General features: G+C 42.3%; 1 protein-coding gene across 1 annotated transcript in view; it reads right to left on the bottom strand.

Moving 5' to 3' along the window:
* Positions 1–14276, bottom strand: part of ERC2 (ELKS/RAB6-interacting/CAST family member 2) — a 988080-nt gene extending 973804 nt beyond the window's left edge. The window contains exon 1 of the mRNA XM_061129191.1: positions 14249–14276. The gene's annotated coding sequence lies outside the window, so the exon portion shown is untranslated. The remainder of the gene's footprint in view (positions 1–14248) is intronic.
* Positions 14277–22346: the final 8070 nt, after the last annotated feature.

Below are 22346 nucleotides of genomic sequence, written 5' to 3'. Positions count from 1 at the left end.
CACAAGAAGCATGAAAAGGAAATGGAATTTTGCACCCAACACAATTCTTTGCTTAGAAGTGGGCAGAGCCCACGAGGGAAATTAAACAAGCTCCCAAATATCAGTCAGCTCTTCCAAGGCAGACAGATCATCATCATACCCTCCTGACCAGGGGAATCAGAGGTCTGTGGGTTTAATTGTATACAAACCTTAATTCTTACCCATCTTTCTCTTTGGCTACAAATATACCATCTTGGCATCACTAAGGCATATGATGAGGACTAAAATGTATTTAGCCTTTTTCTGTTCCACGGTGTACCATGGAATCATGAAAATCCACCGAGGTATATCCTTTGCTAGGTCCATTGCATTTTCTTTGGTTTATCTTTACTGGTTTGCCAAAATACAGTGAATTTTTTTAAACACTATGACCAACAATGCCTCTAAGCAAACCAAAGGAATACACTAGCGACTCTGGTGGACTTTTCTACATAAGACTGGGGAGTTCAATTTCTGTCTCTCACTTTTGCAGAAAATACTTTTCTTAATATATATGTATTTTAAAGCTGAACAAACAAAAGTTGACAACAGTTATGTTAAAAAGGGAAGCTCTGTTCTCCAAAACCAATAAGTGACAAAATCCCAAGTTACATCTTGATCTTTATCATTATTCACGTAGTTTTTTTCCAAAATTCCCCATGTCCATAGCCTGTATCTTCTTTCTTATCCCTCACAACTATAACGAGTTGGTCACCATAAGTCCACAGCATCTGACTGAGTACACACCATCTATATTGGGCATTTTTAATAGTGTCTAACTTTGCCTCAATTACATTATGTTTATGAGGCTCATATTTCTCACCTTATTACTGTCTATTTTTCCATTTCCACTTACTTTTATAAAATAATGGGAAGATTAAAGAAACACTCAAATGATTACACTCTGCTATGCAAACATGGTGATGTTGTTGAAATATTGGGTTGACCAAGGGTTTTTACCTGAACAAACTTTTTGATTTTTTAGCAGGTAAGGCCATGATATAGCAGCTCAAATGTTGATTTACAAGCTGAAGCACAGAAGTCAAGATTAATATATGAAAGGCAGTTTATTATGCTACCATCTAGAGTACAAAAATCATACAGAAGTAAAGTCATAGGCCGCAGAGATATATGGCACACCAAAAACAATTTCAGCGCATAACTCTCAGTCTTGCACATCTCACAGAATAATCAAACCATTTTCACTCATGAGCTTTCTCACACCACTTTCAGAAGCCGTACACTGAGTTACTTCAACTATTTCTCTTGATTGGTCTAACAAATTCCATTTAATTGTACCCATTAACTGCAAACATTTTACAACAAGATCTATACTCTGTGCTCTGCTCAAAACTCACTGAAAAGAACCTGGTCCCATACAACATCCACAGAGATGCTCAAAAACAACAAGCAGTATGGAATCCCACTATGGATCTTTTATCAGGAGCATCTTCACCTGGAAAATGGTCTTTTAAAGTCATTAAGGCTGCAGAAAGTGTGTTTGGTCAATGAAATCAGAATGGACACTGCTAGGATTCCCAGGACCATATTCATAATCTTTTCATTGTTTTCCAGGTCATCCTGCTAATACCCAGTGTCAAATTCCATACTCCCACCAATACCAGAAGCAGGTAGTTATTGCCATGGAAGCGGATGAAAGAAGAATAAAGAGAATTCAGCATCTCTGATTGTGTCAGTCCTCTACTGAAACCCTTTGATGGTTAAGCTTGAACTTTATCTCCTTTAGTAGATCACAGCTCCTTCATGCTTGTTACTCTTCCTGGCCTCTCTCACCAGCCGCTACCCCAAGCCAAGCTAATTTCCAGCTCCACAGGTCTACTTTAATATCCCCAAGCCCCCAGACTTCCATTCTCTTGTTTATCTTTGGATCTGGACTCTTTCCTCTGTTACTGTACCATCAAAACCCAAGTCCACACCAGTTAATTCCACTTGCTGTTCTGTCTCACCTCGGGGGTTAACCTTCTTCTAGATGCCTCCGTCCATCATTCATCCATCAATCTCCTCAGTTCTCCTGGAGGAAGACAGCCTGGGTATTCCCCCATAAGAGCTCGCACTCCAGTAGCCTGCTTACTCGCTTAGTGCTCCACTAAAGGCTATAATCCTTGAGCCCCTCAAAATCACCTGCTCTGTACAGCTGTATCCCCTGTGCCAGCAGAGAGCTGGCAAGAAGCAAGGACACACAGACAGAGTGAATATATAATATAATGGCTTAATTCTTATTAAAGTCCATCATGAAAGCATACTGGCCATTTTTGTTTTGCAGGATAGAATCATTAATAAAATCACAGTTACTTAGTTGATCCTTTGCATAAAAATCTGCTGTAAAAAAAAAAAAAAAAATTCTAGACCTGGAGAAGGGCCAGATGATTCTGATATATATCAAGAAACAGAAAAATAAGTAGAAAGCTAGTGGTAAAGCCAGGAATAGAATTTAGGTCTCTTGACTCACAGGTCAGGGCTTACATCTCTATATCCAAAAGAACCTGCTCTGAAGTTATTCTAAGTAACTATTCACATTGCTGATTTTAAGGATGTCCTGTCAATGTATTCAAAGTCTGTGTATGAAGATAGTTCTTTCTCAGACTTAACAAGAAAGGAAAGAATTTTCCTGACACACCCCTACTAACTGCTCCATGCTTGCGAGCCTGATGAACAGCAGTTACTGAAACTCAGGGGCTTTTGTATTCACCCAGCATCTAACAGGGTCTATTTCAATGAGCTTCTAAGAAGGCCAAGCTTTCACCACATTTGCTACCCAACCTCCTGCATCCCCCCATGGAGAAGTTTCAGACACAAGATGGCTAGAGAATCAAAATGGGGTGGGGGAGAGTTAGAGGGAATTTGGGAATTTCACCCAAAAGGGTAAAATTCAAAATTCAAAAAACAAACATCAGGAGGAAAGAAAACACATCTAAAGCCCTCTGCTGAGAGCTAAACATGGGAAAGGATCAACAACACTGTTCCACTAGGATCCTGCCCTTTTAACCAGAGCCTTGCTTCTCCAGGGATGGCAGTTGGCTTGGAGCCAGCTGGCAGGAAGGCAGAATGGCTAATGTGCCTTAAAACAGGAACAAGAAAGCCATCGTGGTAGGAGTTTGGCATCTACACCAGTTTGACCAAGAATATAACTAGATATCAGCCCAATCTCACATCTTGCAGAACCACTCAGCCTTCCACCTTTAGAGTGTTATTCTCCACCCTTAGAGCAGCCCCCAGACTCCAAATCACCTTGGGGCCCTACTTTCAATCACCCTGGGCCCACAGAGGATGTACTTCCCATCCTTCACACTCACCTTGTTTTAGAGAAATCTGCTACATAGAACTAGTAACTACTGAGCACAAGTTGGTATAATTCCTTACATAAAACCCTGCCCTTTCTTGCTATAATTAGCCATACTGTTTTAAGGGGAAGCCTCTCACAGTTTGCAGAAGGATCTGAGTGTATTCTTAAAGAACACACTGCTCAATTCCCATTCAAGCTCTTGTCTTCTAAACCACTAAGAAGTTGCCTTGAATTAATAGTGTGTTCTTAATACACTTAGAGGGGAAGGCACTTTGCTGCCTCTGATTCATTCATATTCTCAAATCACAGAATGACAACTACCTTTAGGGGTGGATAGCTGCAAGGCAGGAAGAAAGATGGAATGTTATTAGACTCCCATGCATACACAGATGTGCGTGCACACACTGCACATACACAGGAGAAGTAAGAGAGCAAAATATAGAATCTGAAGAAAACACAGCCAAGTAAAACTGCTGGTATAAAGCATCTATAAACATTGCCACTGGCCTTTCATCTATAGGTATACTTAGCCCAGAGAAAGCTAGGATAAGGCATCTGTGAACATTGCCACTGGCCTTTCATCTATAGGTATACTTAGCCCAGAGAAATCTGGTATAAGGCATCAGTGAACATTGCCACTGGCCTTCTATCTATAGGTGTACTTAGCCTAGAGAAAGCTGGGATAAGGCATCTATGAACATTGCCACTGACCTTCCATCTATAGGTATACCTACCCCAGAGAGAGCTGCTGGTATAAGGTATCTATCAATGTTGCCACTGGCCTCCCATCTACAGGTGTACCTACCCCAGAGAGAGCTTCTGGTATAAGGCATCTATGAATGTTGCCACTGGACTTTCATCGACAGGTGTACCTACCCCAGATATACCTAGCAACCCAACCCATCCTCCCCATCTGCTGGAGCTGCAACCTAACCATTAACTTCCAGGAAAAAGTCATCACTTAGTTCCTTCCTAAAAGTGCTGGCTGCCTTTCTTTTCTTCTCTCTCTCTCTCTCTTTTAATTTTGTTGAGTGCCCACTAGATGCCAGCAACTACAGATTTCCTGGAACTTCAAAGCAACACATCTGAAAAATGAAAGTGGAGAAGGGATGTGCAAGATGTTAAAAGCAGAACTTGAGGCACCGTCCTGGGAAACAGGGCCAGTCAAGTGCTAAGGAAATCCAGCTAGAGCAGAAGTTGAACTGGCCCAAGAGACGGGTGACCAATTACACCAGCAATTAAGTCAGTGAGAGAGTGGCCTCGAATTTCCCCAGTTGAGACAGAGTGAGTAGCGATTCATGCAGAGAACTTGGCCCTAGCCATAAAAAAGAGACAATCTGGCTCTTGCTGGTGCCTTTTGCATTGACATTGGTAGGGCTCAGTGGTTGCTTCTGTTGTTACCATGTGAAAACACTTTCCTACTACACCCAATGATAATTCAACAGCCTGAGAGTCAGGCAGATGTGGGTTCAAGTTCTGGCTTTCCCATGGCATGAACTTTAAGCAAGTTCCTCTGATCATTTATTTAATCAACAAATAATTATTTAGCAACTACAATGTGTCAAAGATTCTTCTAAGCACTGGGGGTTAAAGTGCACATAAACACTTTGCCTTCCAGTTCAATTCAGTTCAGTTCAGCCGCTCAGTCATGTCCGACTCTTTGTGACCTCATGAATCGCAGCACGCCAGGCCTCCCTGTCTATCACAAACTCCCAGAGTTTACTCAAACTCATGTCCATCGAGTCAGTGATGCCGTCTAGCCATCTCATCCTCTGTCGTCCCCTTCTCCTCCTGCCCCCAATCCTTCCCAGCATCAGGGTCTTTTCCAATGAGTCAACTCTTCGCATGAGGTGGCCAAAGTATTGGAGTTTCAGCTTCAGTATCAGTCCTTCCAATGAACACCCAGGACTGATCTCCCTTAGGATGGACTGGTTGGATCTCCTTGCAATCCAAGGGACTCTCAAGAGTCTTCTCCAACACCACAGTTCAAAAGCATCAATTTTTCGGCACTCAGCTCTCTTCACAGTCCAACTCTCACATCCATACATGACCACTGGAAAAACCATAGCCTTCACTAGACTAAAAAGGCTCTTGATGAAAGTGAAAGAGGAGAGAGAAAAAGTTGGCTTAAAGCTCAACATTCAGAAAACTAAGATCATGGCATCTGGTCCCATCACTTCATGGCAAATAGATGGGGAAACAGTGGAAGTAGTGTTAGACTTTATTTTTTTGGGCTCCAAAATCACTGCAGATGGTGATTTCAGCCATGAAATTAAAAGATGCTTACTCCTTGGAAGGAAAGTTATGACCAACCTAGATAGCATATTAAAAAGCAGAGACATTACTTTGCCTTCCAAGCAAAAGGCAAAAACTCTTGCCTTCATAGGTTATCAAATTCTTGGAGTCTCAGTTTCCTCACCTATAAAATGCTGATAATATACCTACCATTATAGGCACTATGAGATGAGGAATATAAAGCACCTACCACATAGTAAATGCTCATAACTGGTATCCTTCATAGAACAGAGAAAACTTATTCACAACCCCTAACTACAGTGTAAGCTCCAAGTGAGGAACTATCTATGGTTCATCCATACACCTTCAGTACCTATCACATAGTAGATGCTCAATAAATATTTCACAAATCAATGAATGAGCCCTCAATCCACAGTAGCCATTATTATGGTAACCGAAAGTAATCATTCTTCCCCGAGCCACTGAGGTTCTATTACCTTAAAAAGCAATAGGGCATTAAATTAAATGTGTTCTTTTTTTTAAAGTAAGGTGTGCTACACAATATTTATTTGGACTTTTTCTTCTAACATGACAGCAAACATAGTTAAGTATTCCAATTCATGGGGCTTCCCTGGTGGCTCAGGGGTAAAGAATTTACCTACAATGCAGGAGACACAGGTTCGATATCTGGATTGGGAACATCCCATGGAGAAGGAAATGGCAACCCACTGCAGTATTCTTGCCTGGGAAATCCCATGGACAGAAAAGCCCGGCTGCCTACAGTCCATGGGGTTGCAAAAGAGTCGGACACAACTTAGCGACTCAACAACAACATTTCAAATCATAAAACCGATGAGTACAGAGACCTACCCAGACAGTAAATGTACATGATGCCTTCTATTTTTCTAAGCACAAAGTAAGGACAAGCTGGCCAGGCCTCAGGTTGATCCAGAAAACACTTCAAAAGCAACTTAAATAAAGTTTAGCATATAAACTAAAGATGCTAAAGATTGTTAAAAGATGATCTATTAGTAAAGATAAGTTTTTTAAAATGCTGCATAAACAATCACAAAATCTCAATAGCTTAAAACAACAAAGGTTTATTTCACTATACCATATAATCACATTACATGTCCAACACCAACTGACTGGAAGATTTGTTCATTTAGTGACTTAGGGACTGTGGCACATGGAGGCTCCGTCTCAACAGGTGTTTCCATGATCATCACAGCAGAAGAGAGTATTAGACGGTCTCACACTGGAAATTAAGTGTTCTAGAAATAGAGGTAACACAAGTCACTTTCAACGTATACCTGGAGAAAAAGTAGCCATGGTGAGCATTAACAATCTCTCCCCTCAGTTAAGTTCAGTCGCTCAGTGGTGTCCGACTCTTTGCGACCCCATGAACCGCAGCACGCCAGGCCTCCCTGTCCATCACCAATCTCTACCCAGGATGATACTAAAACACAGCAAGCTGTGGAATAATAAAGTGATTTGTTAAAGAGGATGCTCCAATAAAACATCTGGACAGCTCTAAGATTCACATAATCCTGGACCTGAGAGAACATGTAGGGAGCATTTCAGAGCAGTAGCCTCAACATAAAGACATCTCAGACTACATAAACCCAGGCCCTGAATTTTCAGAACAACTCTGCTTTTTTCTATATTAAACTGAAGGTCCAGATAACTTTTTATTCAGGAAACAAAAGTTTCTACAGCTGAAAAACATTTGAAAACCACTAATGTAAACCAAATCCTTTATTTTATAGATTAAAAAAAGTAGAGAAACAGGGGGAAAGGAGGCCCAGGAAGTTAAATTGACCCTACCCCGCCTCTAAGAAAGCACCAAAATGTTTAGCAGATGTGGAAAAAAGTCCACTGACAGAATTCGTTGTGTTCTTGCACCACTCTCTGGCCTTACCCTTCATCTCTGCTACCTTTAACTGGTGCAATAAAGCCAGACCCAGATCAAAATCATGTCATACAAGGTCATCAAGTGTTCAATAAATGGTACAGACAAGTAGAAGTCCCCATCAATTGCACTAAATAATGATTCACATCCCATTAACAGTTCTGTACGTTACTCATTCCCTACTTCCTGGCAAATGTGAAACTGTTAGTAGAAGTTAATACTAACCTTCAGAAGACTTTAGTTTTGTTCTCAGAGGATAGCATGTTAATAGCCAACTACGATTTGTGTTCAGTCAGTTCCAGTTTCTTCTCAAATTCCCAAATCACCTTTGTGTTGAGCTTTGCCTCCAACTTCATTCACACTAAAGCATGGGTGACATCACTTAAGTCTCTGTGGTCCTCCAAACTCCAGTCTCTGTCTTTGTCAAGTCATCTTATACAATGGCCCTTCAGTATCTGCAGGAGATTGACTCCTAGAATGCCCGTGGATACCAAAAACCAAGGATGCTCAAGTCCCTTACAGTCAACCCTCCAGACTCAGAATCTCCATATGTTGAGAGCCAACTGTATGCTTTCGCCCAGTGATAAAACTCAAACTTTTCAGCCTGGAATCTAGTTTCCTCCCTCAATTTTACTCCAAACTACTTTTCCAACAGTGTCTCTATTGTGGTACTTATCTGCCCAGCCAAAGGCAGTATGATGGCCCTAAAAGTCAAAATGACTCAGTAATGAATCCTAGATCTTGTGCAAATGCCTTAATCTGATTTTCATATTCTCACCCTTGAAATAGGTATGAAAGCATCTATTTGCAGAGGCTCTTGAGAAGTTATATGTATCAGTGAAGATTATGTTTGACTACAAGTAACAAATAGTGGCTTAAAACTAAGGAGGTTATTTGTTTTAAGTAATAAGAAGTACTGATTTAACATAGTATAAGCAGTCTAGGCTTATACTATGGCTCAACAATGTCATCAAAACCATCAGCCTTCCAGGTTCCAGCTTTGTGATGTTTAATATATGCTACCCATCTCCTGAGGAACCTGCACACAAGTCAAGAAGCAGCAGTTAGAACCAAAAATGAAAAAAACTGACTGGTTCAAAATTGAGAATACAGTATGACATGGCTGTATACTGTCACCTGCTTATTTAACTTCTACACAGAGTACATCACTCAAAACACCAGGTTGGATGAATCACGAGCTGGAATCAAGATTGCTGGGAGAAAAATCAACAATCTCAGCTCTGCAGATGATACCTCTCTAATGGCAGAAAGTGAAGAGGAACTAAGAGTCTCTTGATGAGGGTGAAAGAGGAGAGTGGAAAAGCTGGTTTAAAACTCAACGTTCAAAAAACTAAGATCATGGTATCTGGTCCCATCACTTCATGGCAAATAGAAGGGGGAAGAGTGGAAGCAGTGACAAATTTTATCTTCCCAGGCTCCAAAATCACTGCAAACAGCGACTGGAGCCGTGAAATTAAAAGATGCTTGCTCCGTGGAAAGAAAGCTATGACAAACCTAGACAGCGTATTAAAAAGCAGAGACATCACTTTGCCAACAAAGGTCTGTACAGTCAAACCTATGGTTTTTCCAGTAGTCATGTATAAATGTGAGAGTTGGACCATAAAGAAGGCTGAGCACCGAACTGATGCTTTCAAATTGTGGTGCGAAAGAAGACTCTTGAGAGTCCCTTGGACAGCAAGGAGATCAAACCAGTCAATCCTCAAGGAAATAAATCCTGAATATTCATTGGAAGGGCTGATGCTAAAGCTGAAGCTGCAATACTTTGGTCACTTGATGTGAAGAGACGACTCAGTGGAAAAGACCCTGATGCTGGGAAAGGCTGAAAGTAAAAAGAGAAGGGGGTGGCAGAGGATGAGATGATTAGACAGCATCACTGACTAAACGGATATGAATTTGAGCAAAGTGCAGGAGATAATGGAGGAAAGAGGAGCCAGGTGTGCTGTAGTCCATGGAATTGCAAACAGTCAGAAATGACTTAGCAAGTGAACAACAACAACTTATCTTTGTTAATGAAGTTGGCTGCTGCTCCTCAAGGCATTTTCCCCGCAGCAAGAAGCAAAAAGGGGTCAAAGCATCATTATTAAGACCTGAGTTTTGTGGCCTTTCACATAAGAGAGTTTGGGAGTGTGAGACAGGCATATTCTCATCTCAAACAAAACTGGAGTTCCTTTCGTGAGAAAGGAGAGAATGAATACTAGATAGGCAATCAGAAAGTAGGTCTACCCCAATATTAAATGATGTATTTACCAATATATCCCAATATTAAATGATATATTTCACATAAAGTACTGAGCAGAGTGCAGAGCACCTAGCACATAGTTAACAGATCAATAAAAGCTAGGTTATAATTACTATTATTATAATTATTATTATTATCATAACCTTATTATTCAACCCTCTAGCCAAATGGAATAACTCATTATATCCAGATGTGCACCTTACACTTCCACTATATCCCCTGTTCTATCTCTGACACTATCACTGCTTCAAGGAAGCAGGAAAATACCATTTCATCTACAAAGTGTTTCCTGACACCTACTCCTAATAAGTTCTATGGTAACAGGACTCATATCAGACAAAAACTCCTGAGCTCCTCACTCCATTGAGCACAGTCCCTCAAACACAGTAGGTGTCTGGATCATTTAAGTAATTCATGTATATACTCATATCTGCTTTTACAGTCAATCCTCTAGAATCAAACATGGTATATTCCTGAAATGCAAAATATTATGTTTATATGTCATAAAAATAGGGGTAGGAGTGAGGGGATGAAGACTGCATTCTCCAAGAATGAGAAGAAAAAAATTACAAAATTCTAAAAAAAAAAAAAAATTATTCTTTTTACACATTGTAGGAGTTCAGATTATAGTTCATTAAATATTCTCTCCCCAACTAGGGGCAGAGTCTACTCTTAACCATGGATGTTGGGCTTCACCATCTAACTTGGTATATCCCAAAATACTGTTAATGGAAATGACACTAGCTTGTACAGTTTGACTCGGCTCTTGAACACACTGATCTGCTATGAGAAGAGCATGCCCCACGTAGCTGCTATCCCTTCAGCCTGGGCCCCAGAACAGCCCAGGATCCAAGCTACAAGCTACAGCAGGGTCATCACAGGAGCCCAACCTAGATCAGCTGAAAATAAGTGTCAACCAACAGACTCACGAGGGTGAGAATAAATACCTGTTGCTGTAAGTCCAGGAGTTTTGTTACACAGCAAAAGGTGACTAATTTTTCTTTTACCATTTGATATAATTTCACATCTTACATAGTCATTCATTTTGCTCCTTTTCTTCTTGTGAAAAAGAAGTGATTGAAGCATCTCTGTCTTTGGTACACCTAATGATTTCTATCTTTGGATCAACTATTTTAAATTTATGAGACCTACATTATAGTTAATATCAATGCTTCTGTTTTCCTTTTGTTCTACTATCTTTCTAAAACAAGGAAAATCACAATAAAGTATCAAGGAATAATATAAACATTGCTAAAACTCAACTGTTGGCTGGCAGATAGATCTCCCATATGACAGCCAATGTGTTAAGCTATTAGCTGATAAAAAGGGGTTATTAAAGGAAGTCCTAGTAAAACAAATTAAAATGGTAATTGTACAAAGTCAATGCTACCAAAATCAAAGACTATCTGTTGAGGTGAATTTGTGGACTCCAATACCATTCATCTAAACTCACTTTTCAGGATACCTGTTTTGGCAAACCATGACCATTGAGTTTTGTCAATGGGAAGAAGACACTGAAAGGCTAAAGTCTGTGGCTTTTGTTACATAAAAAAGCAAGAGAGCCATATTGTTGTAATAGGATAATTTTAAATATAACTATATTTAATCACTAATGAAAAAGAATCCCTTTGTAAGTGGAAAAGAAAATAAAATTCCTATTCTTTAGAGAAGAAAAAATAAAGCCAGTTGAATAGCAAGAGTATGTATTCAACCAAGACTTATTCACAACTCCAGCTGGAACCTTAAGGTATCAAGGAAGATGGAAGAGCGTGCATGTTATTTTGTTTTACTTTCTTCGAAGTCATCATTAAGTTTGAAACCAAATTTCCCTTGGGCCAGAGTTGACATACTGGAAATATATAACACACAAAGTTACCTAATTTGCTTGATGGTGGAGGAAAGAGCCTTCAAAGTGGCAAGGCAAACAGCACAGTGCAAAGACCATTAATATCACAGTGGACTCAACAGAATAAGCCCTATGTAAACTGGAAGAGTACGCTGCATACTGAACCCATGAAGACTGCACAGCCAGAATTTGAATTCAAAGCCATGCCCAAGGTCATGGGGGCTGGATCAGAGAAACATGGGCTCAAGTTCTCACTCTCCCACTAAACTGTAGCGATATACTTAATTTATTTTTGTTTCCTCATCTATAATCTGGGGATAATAATAGTCCTACCTACCTCATAAGCGCTTCCCTGGTGGCTCAGACGGTAAAGAATCTGCCCACAATGCAGGAAGATCCCCTGCAGGAGGAAATGGCAACCCACTCCAGTATTCTCACCTGGAGAATCCCATGGACAGAGAAGCCTGGCAGACTACAGTACATAGGGTCACAAAGAGTCAGACACAATTGAGTGACTAACACACACACACACACACACACACACACACACCTCATAGGGGCTCTGCAGGACTTAATAAAGAAAATACATGTAAAGTACCCCTAAAGTCCTTGCATATGCAATAATAATGATGATGATAATTGACAAACCTGGCTCCTACATGAGGACTATTCTAATCGGTATACTGTAGCCCACAATCTGTTCATGATATGCTCAATGCAGAGCTTTATGTTCACATTCAGGTACGTCTTCTGTAAGGTGACAGCTCTCCGGATCAATCAGTAATTTTTCCACTAAATTAAGGCAGAAGAGTATTGAAAAATTAGCCATTCACTAATACAGAGTTGAGAAGGATCTGGTCTTCTACCCACAATCCATCCACCCTCGAAAATCTTGCTGGTGAAAGCCATGCTTCCATCACGATCCACACACCACCCTTCCAAACTGTGAAGGCTTTAATTAAAGCAGAGACGCAAACCAACAAGATGGCTCATCTTAGAAGCAAATTCACCTTAAAGGCAAACTCGTCTACCCTCCAGAAAGCATCTGGCTTGACGAAGTGAAGAAGGCAGGTTTCACTTCCAGAAGTTGAGTTGCAGCATCAAAACTAAAAGAATCCCTTCTATTCATGGTAATTCAAATAAAGCATGTTTGCCTGCTTCAAAAGTATCTTTATAAATCCCCCCAATAGAGCAAAGAGCTAAGTACTGTATATTGAGAAACAATGTGACTTTACAAGGACAAGACGGACCACAGGAGACAGAGTGCCACACCCTTTTCCAGATAGCTCAGGAGCAAAGGGTATCTCTTATAAAGCAGCCTGCAATTCTAGAGAAATCGGTTGACACTTCTAATCCCCAACACACTCTCCCATTTCACCCTGTATACAGACTCATTTCATTTTCATTTCTAAGCCAATGGCCTGAGCATCCCCAACTACTACAACTAAAACGGGGTGACAAACACAAGTGAAGCATTCTTGCTTCTGAGCCCATTTTTGAAGAGTTTTCTTCCCGCTTGTCTGCCTCTCACAGCTGGAACCTCATACCTGGTGTAAACCAATGGTTAAGTAAAACCACTGATTTAAAAAGCCAACCAGGAAACTAACCATGACAAGTGGGAACTGCCCTCCTCTCTCAAGCATTGATTGGCTCTTGAGGTTCCAGCGGTCCCCGTTTTGCCCACATAAGTGGCAGGTGTGGCTGTCAATCACGGAGGGAGCTGACAATTCACCGCTCCGGGAGTAAATTGCCTTTCATCCAGCAAAGGCAGGTAACCGCCTAAAATCGATCTGCTCGTAACAGAGGGGACCCTCCCTCTGAGGCAAGGAGAAAAGAGACCCTTAAGTACAAAATTTAAAAGGCAGGGCCGATCCGAGTTTACGAGAGCTGTTTTATTATCCCGCACCAAAGCAGCCCTTAATCTTCACGGTCCTAAGATGATCTTTCAAAGGCTCGGACAATAATTTAAAAATAAAATGAATAGGTACAACCCTATAAGTATCCCTTTTCTTGTATAATTCGGAGATGGGAAGGGGGAGAGAAAGCAGGTCGTTCAGTTTAATTTCACAGCGTATTCGTTTTCATGGACCACCACCCCCTACTCCTCGCCAATAAATCCGGCTTCATTTTCCCTGACACGGATTTTTTTTTTTTTTTTTTTAAACACGCTCCCCTCGGAGCCCACCGAAGCGGCCAGGTACCCCACCCCCGGGGCCGGGGTTCCACGTTCCTCTACTTTGTTCTGCCTGGGGGTTTCCCGAGACCCTCGCCCCTGCGAACACCCCCACCCTTCAAGGCAAAAGCGGGGAAAGCCAGGCGAAAGAGGGGGAGCAGAAAAGAAGAAAGGCGAAAGCAGTCAGGGTGGCTGCCGGGGAGGGACTGCGGGAGGTGGCCCGGGCCGCCGGGTCGAGCGAGCAGCGCCCGCGCGCCGGAGGAAGCCGTGCACTTGTTCCAATCCGGGGGTTTCTCCATCAAGACAAATCCGCCCTTAGGCCGCCCCATCCTTTCCCCCGGCCCAGCAAGCCCAAGTAGAGGCGGGTGGTTCACCCCTCGGCTACCCCCGATAACGCATTGCAGCTCCCCACGAGTGAGGGGGACCCGGCACGAGGGATGCCCCGGAACGGCCGCCCCGAGGGAGCCGGGCGCCCAGCGGCCGCGGCCCCGACGTCTCACCTTTCTGATGCTCGCCCCGGGGCCGTCCCACATGGATTTTTACAACCTCACGTCTCCTTGGCCCCGGGCGGCCGGGAGGAGCCGGAGCCGGCGCCAGAGCCGGAGCCCGAGCGTGCAGGAGCGGGAGGAGGAGGAGGAGGAGCGGGGCGGGGAGGGAGCGAGCGAGCGAAGGAGGAAGGGCGCCGCTCGCAGGGCCGAGGCCGGGCGCCGGGCCGGGCGGGGCCGACGGCCGAGGGGGCGGCACCCGCCGCAGTCCCGAGACGCGCGCTCGCGCGGGCGCAGCCAGACCTGCGCTCCGCCGCGCCCCCAGCCCCGCCGCTCCGCGCGCTCGCTCGCTCGCTCGCTCTCCGCGGCCCTGACTCACATTCCCAGCATTCCCGAGGAGCCGCTAGGGGGGCCGGGGCTGGGACGCGGGCACCTCCGCGGGGGGCAGCAGAGAGCGCCCGGCCCGGGCAAGGTGCGGGCGCTGGGGGTTTTCAAGCGCCTCTGCCCCGGAGGCCACCGTCTCTGAGCTTCTCGTCTCCATCCCAGTTCCCCGATGCCCCTAGCCGGTTACCCCCCTCCGAAAGCTGCCGGGCACTCCGGGGAAATAGTTAGGTGGCTCCAGCGACAGGGATGACACTTGGTGGAGGGGATGCAACTATCAACTATCTTTCAAGTTAAGCTTTAGAGTGGGAGTCGAGGTTTCCTTACCCTGGCGCCCTCCCATTAGCTTAATTTTCTTTGGGAGGCTGAAGGGATTTCACAAGGCATTTACTTGTTCCTTCAAGGGAAGAAGAGAATGGAAGACGAATGGAGCGAGGAAAAAATACCATCATCATCATCCTCAGAGCTGCCATCATTCACTGAGTGCCTCGTCTGCACCCAGCAAAGTGTGTGCATTATCCTATTTAAGGTAGGACGATGGTGTCAGTTCATTCACATTCATATACACACGTAAATACACTTCAATATAATGTGCATGAGGAGTTGGACAGGGTTTGCACTGGAGAAAGCTCCCACCCAACAAGTCTGGAGCCTCAACTGCTACCATTGTCTATTCAGGGAGTCCACAGGTCAGGGAAATCTCCAGATTTGGGCTGTTTCACTGAGTAGTCAATTTGCAGGACTAAAGCAGTGATTTCCTTCCTATTGCAGTGAGTCTTCTGGATGCTCAGACAAATGAAGCAAATCCAGACAAGGGATGTCTGGGTGAGCAGAGGTATGGAATCATCCAAGACCAGGGATGACTTCTTTTTTCTTCCTCTCAGAATTCAAATATTAAATGAAGGACTTTGCCTGTGAAAGAGGAGCATGCCTTCCTGTTTCAGCCCAAGTGCCCTAGTCCTTAAGCCTTTCTTTGTGTGTGTATGTGCATGAGCTCCGGTCTTACCCAACTCTTTGTGACCCCAGGGACTGTAGCCCTCAAGGCTCCTCCCTCCTTGGGATTTCCCAGGCAAGCATACTGGAGTAGGTTGCCATTTCCTTCTGCAGGGGATCTTCCCGACCCCAGAATCAAACCCACATCTTGTCTCCTACATTAACGGGTAGATTTTTTTTTTTTTTAATCACTGTGCCATCTGGAAAGCCCAAACTCTCCTTTTACAACTGGTATTTAAGATTTTTCACAGGCTCATGGCCCCCTGAGGTCTCTTTGCCTACATCCTCTTCTGTCAGTCACCAAAAAACTCAGCACTCATTCTATTGACCTGCATGCTCTGTGGACAAAAGCAAGCTACACCTGTTGTGTTTAGTTTCCCGTGTACATTCATGATACCCTCAAGTGAAAAGGTTTGCTGTATAGATGAATATATAAAGCCTTTTCAGGAGTCCTTTGAGTAGTCCTATAATCCCATGTCTTTCAAAATGTGACCAACATTTTACAGAGTACCTTTTATGTGCAGCACTTATGTCTTCTTAACTACTCTCACAAAAACTCTGTAAAATGTTGCTGTCTTTTAGAAAAGTTGGATAACATGTCCAGCTAAGAGTGTATTTAAATTTATGCCTAAGGTTCACTACTCTTGGGCACCCTATCTCTTTTACTTCGATCCTTGGATTCTAAACAGGAATCCTTGGACTTCATGGGGACAGTTTGTTTCCCAGAGAGATCTATGGTTCTCAGCAGATTTCTTTCACATTGGGTCCTTGAAAAAGTAATGAATAATTGCTCTAAGGAGAAGGCCACTTTATATAGAACAAGGACTGGGAGCTTTATGGATCTTTAAAGTCACCTTTATCCTTTTGAGACTTAGCTTTCTTACCTGAAAAATTTTAGTAAGCTGAACCAAAGGATCTTAAGATCCCTTCTAGAACCAACATTCTCTAACTTTATGTTTAAATATGTATATAAACACATCCAGTGTTCAAAATGCTTGCAAGTAGTCCTTGAGGGCTAAGGACAGAAAAGTGTAAAAGGTGTTATATTTTATAAAACCTGTACATAACAGGTTTGAGGTGCCATAGGCTCCAGGTTCTTTGTTGATTTTTTTCTGTTTTGCTTTGCTTTGTTGTTTTTTTACATTTTTCTCCATCATGGTGAACCCTTCCAGCATGTCAGAGGAAGCACACTTTGTGCAGGTACTTTTTCTCACATATTCATTCATTCATTCCCTCCACAAATAGTTACTAAGTATCTAGTCTGTGCTAGTTCCTGCAGAGGCCCTGCCTTCAAGGACTGTACAGTGTAGTTAAGGAGACAGACAAGAAAACAGGCCATTACAGTATCACTTAGAAGGGACAAAGCTCTGAGAATTGTAGGAGCATAAAGGAAGGAAGAGTGAAAAGACTGGCTTAAAACTCAACATTCAGAAAACTAAGATCATGACATCCGGTCATATCACTTCATGGCAAATAGAAAGGGGAAAAGTAGAAGCAATGACAGATTTTCTTTCCATGGGCTCCAAAATCACTGCAGATGGTAACTGCAGTCATGAAATTAGAAGATACTTCCTTCTTGGAAGAAAAGCTATAGCAAACCGAGATAGCATATTAAAAAGCAGAGACATCACTTTGCCAACAAAGGTCTGCATAGTCAAAGCTATGGTTTTTCCAGTAGTCATGTATGGATGTGAGAGTTGGACCATAAAAAAGGCTGAGTGCTAAAGAATTGATGCTTTCAAACTGTGGTGCTGAAAAACACTTCTGAGAGTCCCTTGGGCTGCATGGAGATCAAATTAGCCAATCCTAAAGTAAATCGAGGCTGAACATTCATTGGAAGGACTGATGCTAAAGCTGAAGCTCTAGGGCTTTGGCCACCTGATGCAAAGAGCTGACTCATTGGAAAGAACCTGATGCTGGGAAAGATTGAAGGTAAAAGGGGAAGAGGGAAGCAGAAGATAAGATGATTCAATGGCATCACCGACTCAGTGGACATGAACTTGAGCAAACTCTGGGAGATAGTGGAGGACAGGGAAGCCTGGCATGCTGCAGTCCATGGAATCGCAGAGAGTTGGACACAACTTAGCAACTGAACAACAAAGGAAAGATGATCAACTTTTTGCCTTGAGGTTCAGAAAAGACTTCCCAAGGAAATGTCATCAAATTTGCTTTCCATATCCAACTTTCCTGCCCCGTCCTGGGCTCAGTCTGGAGCAGCAGTCTGCATGCTCTGTGAACCCAACCAGAGGAGATCAAATCTGGTGGACATTGGCCTCTGGGTGAGTTGTCACAGACTGTCTCCACAGTATTTGAAACTGTGCCATGAGAATAAGTCAGCCAGTTGGTACTGCGTGGTGAGCTACAGACCATGGTGGTCTCAGAACCATGGTACCTAAAACCATGATGCCAAGGAAAGCTGGTCTGTGGAAAGGAGAATAGAGAGCCATATAGACAGAAACCAAGATGTCTAAAAGGGCCCGAAAGACTTAGACTGCTAGCTGTTTACTTGATATCCCCAGTATAGGTATCTAACTAGCATCCCAACTTGATTTGTCCTAACCAGGACTCTGCATTTTTATTACTACATTCCGAGCCTCTTCTGTTTCAGAGTTGCCCATTAGATTAACCACACCACTATTTAACTAGTTGCTCAGGACCAGACTGAGGAGCAGCTCTGATTTCTCCTTTTGCTGATTTCATAGCTACTCCACCAGCCAGTTCTGTTAGCTCTACCCAGGGCCATATCAGAGCCTGAAGCAAAAGGGAAACTGTTTATAAGTAACCCAGAACACTCATTCACCATGGGAAGAATCTAGTGAGCTGAGAAACAAAATGCCTAAACAACTCACAATTATCTGTCTTTCTTAGGCATGAGGTAATGTGTGTACATATCTCTTTACAAAATAGATTTTAGTTCAAGAGAAATATCACTGGAGTGCCACAAAAGGAAAAAGGCCCAATTACCTGATCAACTGGCATCTCTATCACTACAACTGATTGGATCAGAAATAATCACCTGACACTTAGGAAGCCCATCTATTGGCTCAGCTAAGCCAATCTAAGCCAGTTCTCTCTGCCAAAAATGTTTTAAGAGTTTTGTAGCCCTAAGCATCATACAAGCATATCAAAACCCAACATCATTAAAATATATATATCCTTTTCCCTATAGAAAATTTTTAAAGTTTTCTTTAACTTTGCTTTTAAAATTATTTGACTAATTCATTTTATATACTTGTGACTTTGTCCATAATTATCAAGCATTCTCAAGAATTATTGTGAGATGAAAAGAAAGATCTAACTTATAGTTGTTTTCAAATGAAATGAAATGTGTGTAAATATGTAAAGCCATAAATCTGTGTTCTGTAGATATTTATAATTGAACATTAATTTCCCCATTTACAGTTTTCTGGATTCTCAAGGCATGCAAGTCTTTCAGGAGTTTGTAAAAAAAAAAATGTTGATTAAATTCCAAATTATATCCATTTATTTAGTTCCTTAGTTTCCAGTAACTTTACATTTCTGTGATTCTGGCTACTCACAAAGTCTGGCTACCTTTGCTGTCCTTGGGTTCCATGAGAGGCCCCCGTGTCCTTCCAATAGTTATATACCTTCTTTTTTCTGTCTCAGGTAGCCTGAGTGAGTTTCTCTTCCTTGCAACCCCAAGTTCTCCCGGAATTGGAAAACCAGCTCCCTAGTGCTTAGACAAAGCCCTTCAATCCAGTTCATCAGAATCCAACGAATCTGGTCCAGACCAAATCCCCCCTCAAAAAACAAACCTTGGAGAAACCTCATAAGTAGACATTATTACAGGCATTGGAGATTCCTCATTCTGCTTCTGAAAAGATGTGGCAGATGGCCGTGCTGAGGCCTGAGCCTGGGCTGTGTCAGTTTCTATGTGATATTTTCCATGAGCTACTACCCATCCCTTAGGCCTCCTCTTCCTTCAGTATACCCTGACTTGACTATTTGAAAGGTAGTTCATTAGCACATTTTAAATTGTGCTAAAAGCTGTAAAATTAAAAGGACTTTTAAACCATGCCCATCTTTCAAGAAATATTTCAAGGTGGAACGTCCCCTTAAAAGTTCACAAGGAGAGAAGTAACTACAGGGGCAAGGCTTTAAAAAGTTTAAATACAGGCATACATGTTCTTTTAGTCTCACCCAAACCCTGGTTCCTTAGACTTGTGCTGTTTTCTACTAAAGTGGTTGCATTCAAATAACATTGTGTTTTTCCTTCTAAAAAGCTAAAGGCATTATAGAGGATTAAGCTACTCTAGAAGCCATGAAGCATTCTTACCTTGAATCCTATCTATATTTCCATCCATGCACGTGCTGAAAGGGCACAGCAAAAATTTTAAGCATGCTAGTGAGAGAAAAATTGATAAAATTGGGTGGAGGGTGTTGAAACATTAAAGATGTCTGAAATGTCAGTAACACAAAACCAGCCTTTTTTCCATTTTCCTCCGTAGTGCCAAAAGTTCAGCACTGGATTGTTGTTACATTGGCAGGAGTTTTTAAATGAATCTGTGAAACTCCATACTAAATGGGCAGGATTAGGGTAAGGCAGGTGAGAGTAGCTTTGGGTGCAAAATTTAAGAAGGCACCAAAATCTTAGTAATCAAGGTGAATCATATCTTAATGCAATATTTTTGAAAAGAAAATAAGCGAACTACAGTCCATGGGCTAGCTGCCCATTTTTGTAAGTAAAGTTTTACTGGAACTTCTGAGAAACAAAGAAAACAAAGAGAAAAAAGGGTCTGGAGCTTCAATTATAGGGATTTTATAAGGTTCCAAACAAGAATTTCTTAGACTAGGGCTTTTAACTAAAACCTGGCTTCTTTATTTTCTTGGGCTCCAAAATCACTGCAGATGGTGACTGCAGCCATGAAATTAAAAGATGCTTGCTCCTTGGAAGAAAAGTTATGACCAACCTAGACAGCATATTAAAAAGCAGAGACATTACTTTGCCAACAAAGGTCCATCTAGTCAAAACTATGGTTTTTCTAGTAGTCATGTATGGATGTGAGAGTTGGACTATAAAGAAAGCTGAGCACCGAAGAATTGATGTTTTTGAACTGTGTTGGAGAAGACTCTTGAGAGTCCGTTGGACTGGAAGGAGATCCAACCAGTCCATCCTAAAGGAAATCGGTCCTGAATATTCATTGGAAGGACTGATGCTGAAGCTGAAGCTCCTATACTTTGGCCACCGGATGCAAAGAACTGACTCATTGGAAAAGACGCTGATGCTGGGAAAGATTGAAGGCAGAAGGAGAAGGGGACGACAGAGGATGAGATAGTTGGATGGCATCACCAAATGAGTTAGAGCAAGCTCTGGGAGTTGGTGATGGACAGGGAAGCCTGGCGTGCTGCAGTCCATGGAGTTGCAAAGAGTCAGACATGACTGAGCAACTGAACCGAACTGAACTGGTTGTTGTTATTGTGAAAGGGTAACAAGCCACCAGTAATGCTTCCCTGGTGGCTCAGACGGTAAAGAATCTGCCTGCAATGCAGGAGACCTGGATTTGATCCCTGGGTTGGGAAGATCCCCTGGAAGAAGGCATGGCAACCCACTCCAGTATTCTAGCCTGGAGAATCCCATGGACAGAGGAGCCTGGTGGGCTACAGTCCATGGAGTGGCAAAGAGTCAGACATGACTGAGCGACTAAGCACAACACAGCACAATGTTTCTTGGAACCAAAATGGTCTCCTTTACCCAACTTAACCAAGGATCTCGAAACTCTGCAAAATATCTGCTTTAGGGTACATATTTGAAAACTCACTGAGATAAATGTCTGAATAATCTTGCTGAGTGCTCTATACATATAAGCCATTATTCAGTAATAGGAGAATTGTTCATGTGAATTTGAAGAGTGGAATCACAGTTGTATGGCAAAAATAGATGTTATGGCCCATTAATCAGCCTGCCTCAGGACAGGGGCCAGTGCTAAAGGTAAAACAGGGCCTGGACCCAGGAAACAGGGGAGGGGGCTTGTTTCCCTTCCGAGTGTTGGGTGATATCCTACCACCTACAAAAGTGGCTCAGATTACTGAACGTTCTACCACCAAGCAACTCTTCAAAGCTTCTTAACTTACGTCGCCAAAAATTCATCCCTTTCTTGAGACAGACTTTGGATCCTGTTCTGAGAAACAGAATTCTTTTCCAAACAAAAGCCTTAACTACACAATTAAATGAAAGGGAATGAACTTGCTTGGAGGAGAAAAATGAAAGAAAACAAGTTATTTTAAATGATAAAAATATGTAGTCAGTTGGCAACAGCTTTAGAATGACTGCTCCTTGTTCTAATGAGATATGCTATCAACTGAACATGTAAGTTACTTGTTTAGGACCTTTTTTAGTTAACCTTTTAAAGGCAAAAAAAAATTTTTTTTAACTTACAAAAGAGGAGCTGGTTATAAAATAAAAGGCCAACATTCCAGAAGAAGTGAAAATCTACCCTCAAAGACAACTTTTAACAGCCTAATATATATTCTCTCGGATTTTTTGAATGTATATTTTTAACAAAAATTGGGTCCAATTATGTTTTTTTACTTTTGGTATCACTTATATCCTTCTAGCTTTAGACCCCACTCTTCTAGCTTCAGATATTTTCACATCATCTCCCCTCCTTGGCCACAGTGGTTGCTACAAGGGTTGTTGTGTTGCTATAGACCAACCAGAATCCTCTCCTGGGATTTTTTTCAACAGGACCTCTGTGTTTTGTTTTGTTTTTTTAACTTT

Source organism: Dama dama, chromosome 24, assembly GCF_033118175.1.
Source record: "Dama dama isolate Ldn47 chromosome 24, ASM3311817v1, whole genome shotgun sequence".
NCBI classification, from domain to species: domain Eukaryota; kingdom Metazoa; phylum Chordata; class Mammalia; order Artiodactyla; family Cervidae; genus Dama; species Dama dama.
The sequence above is the reverse complement of the archived record's forward strand: the minus strand, read 5'-3'. Positions and strand labels throughout refer to the sequence as shown.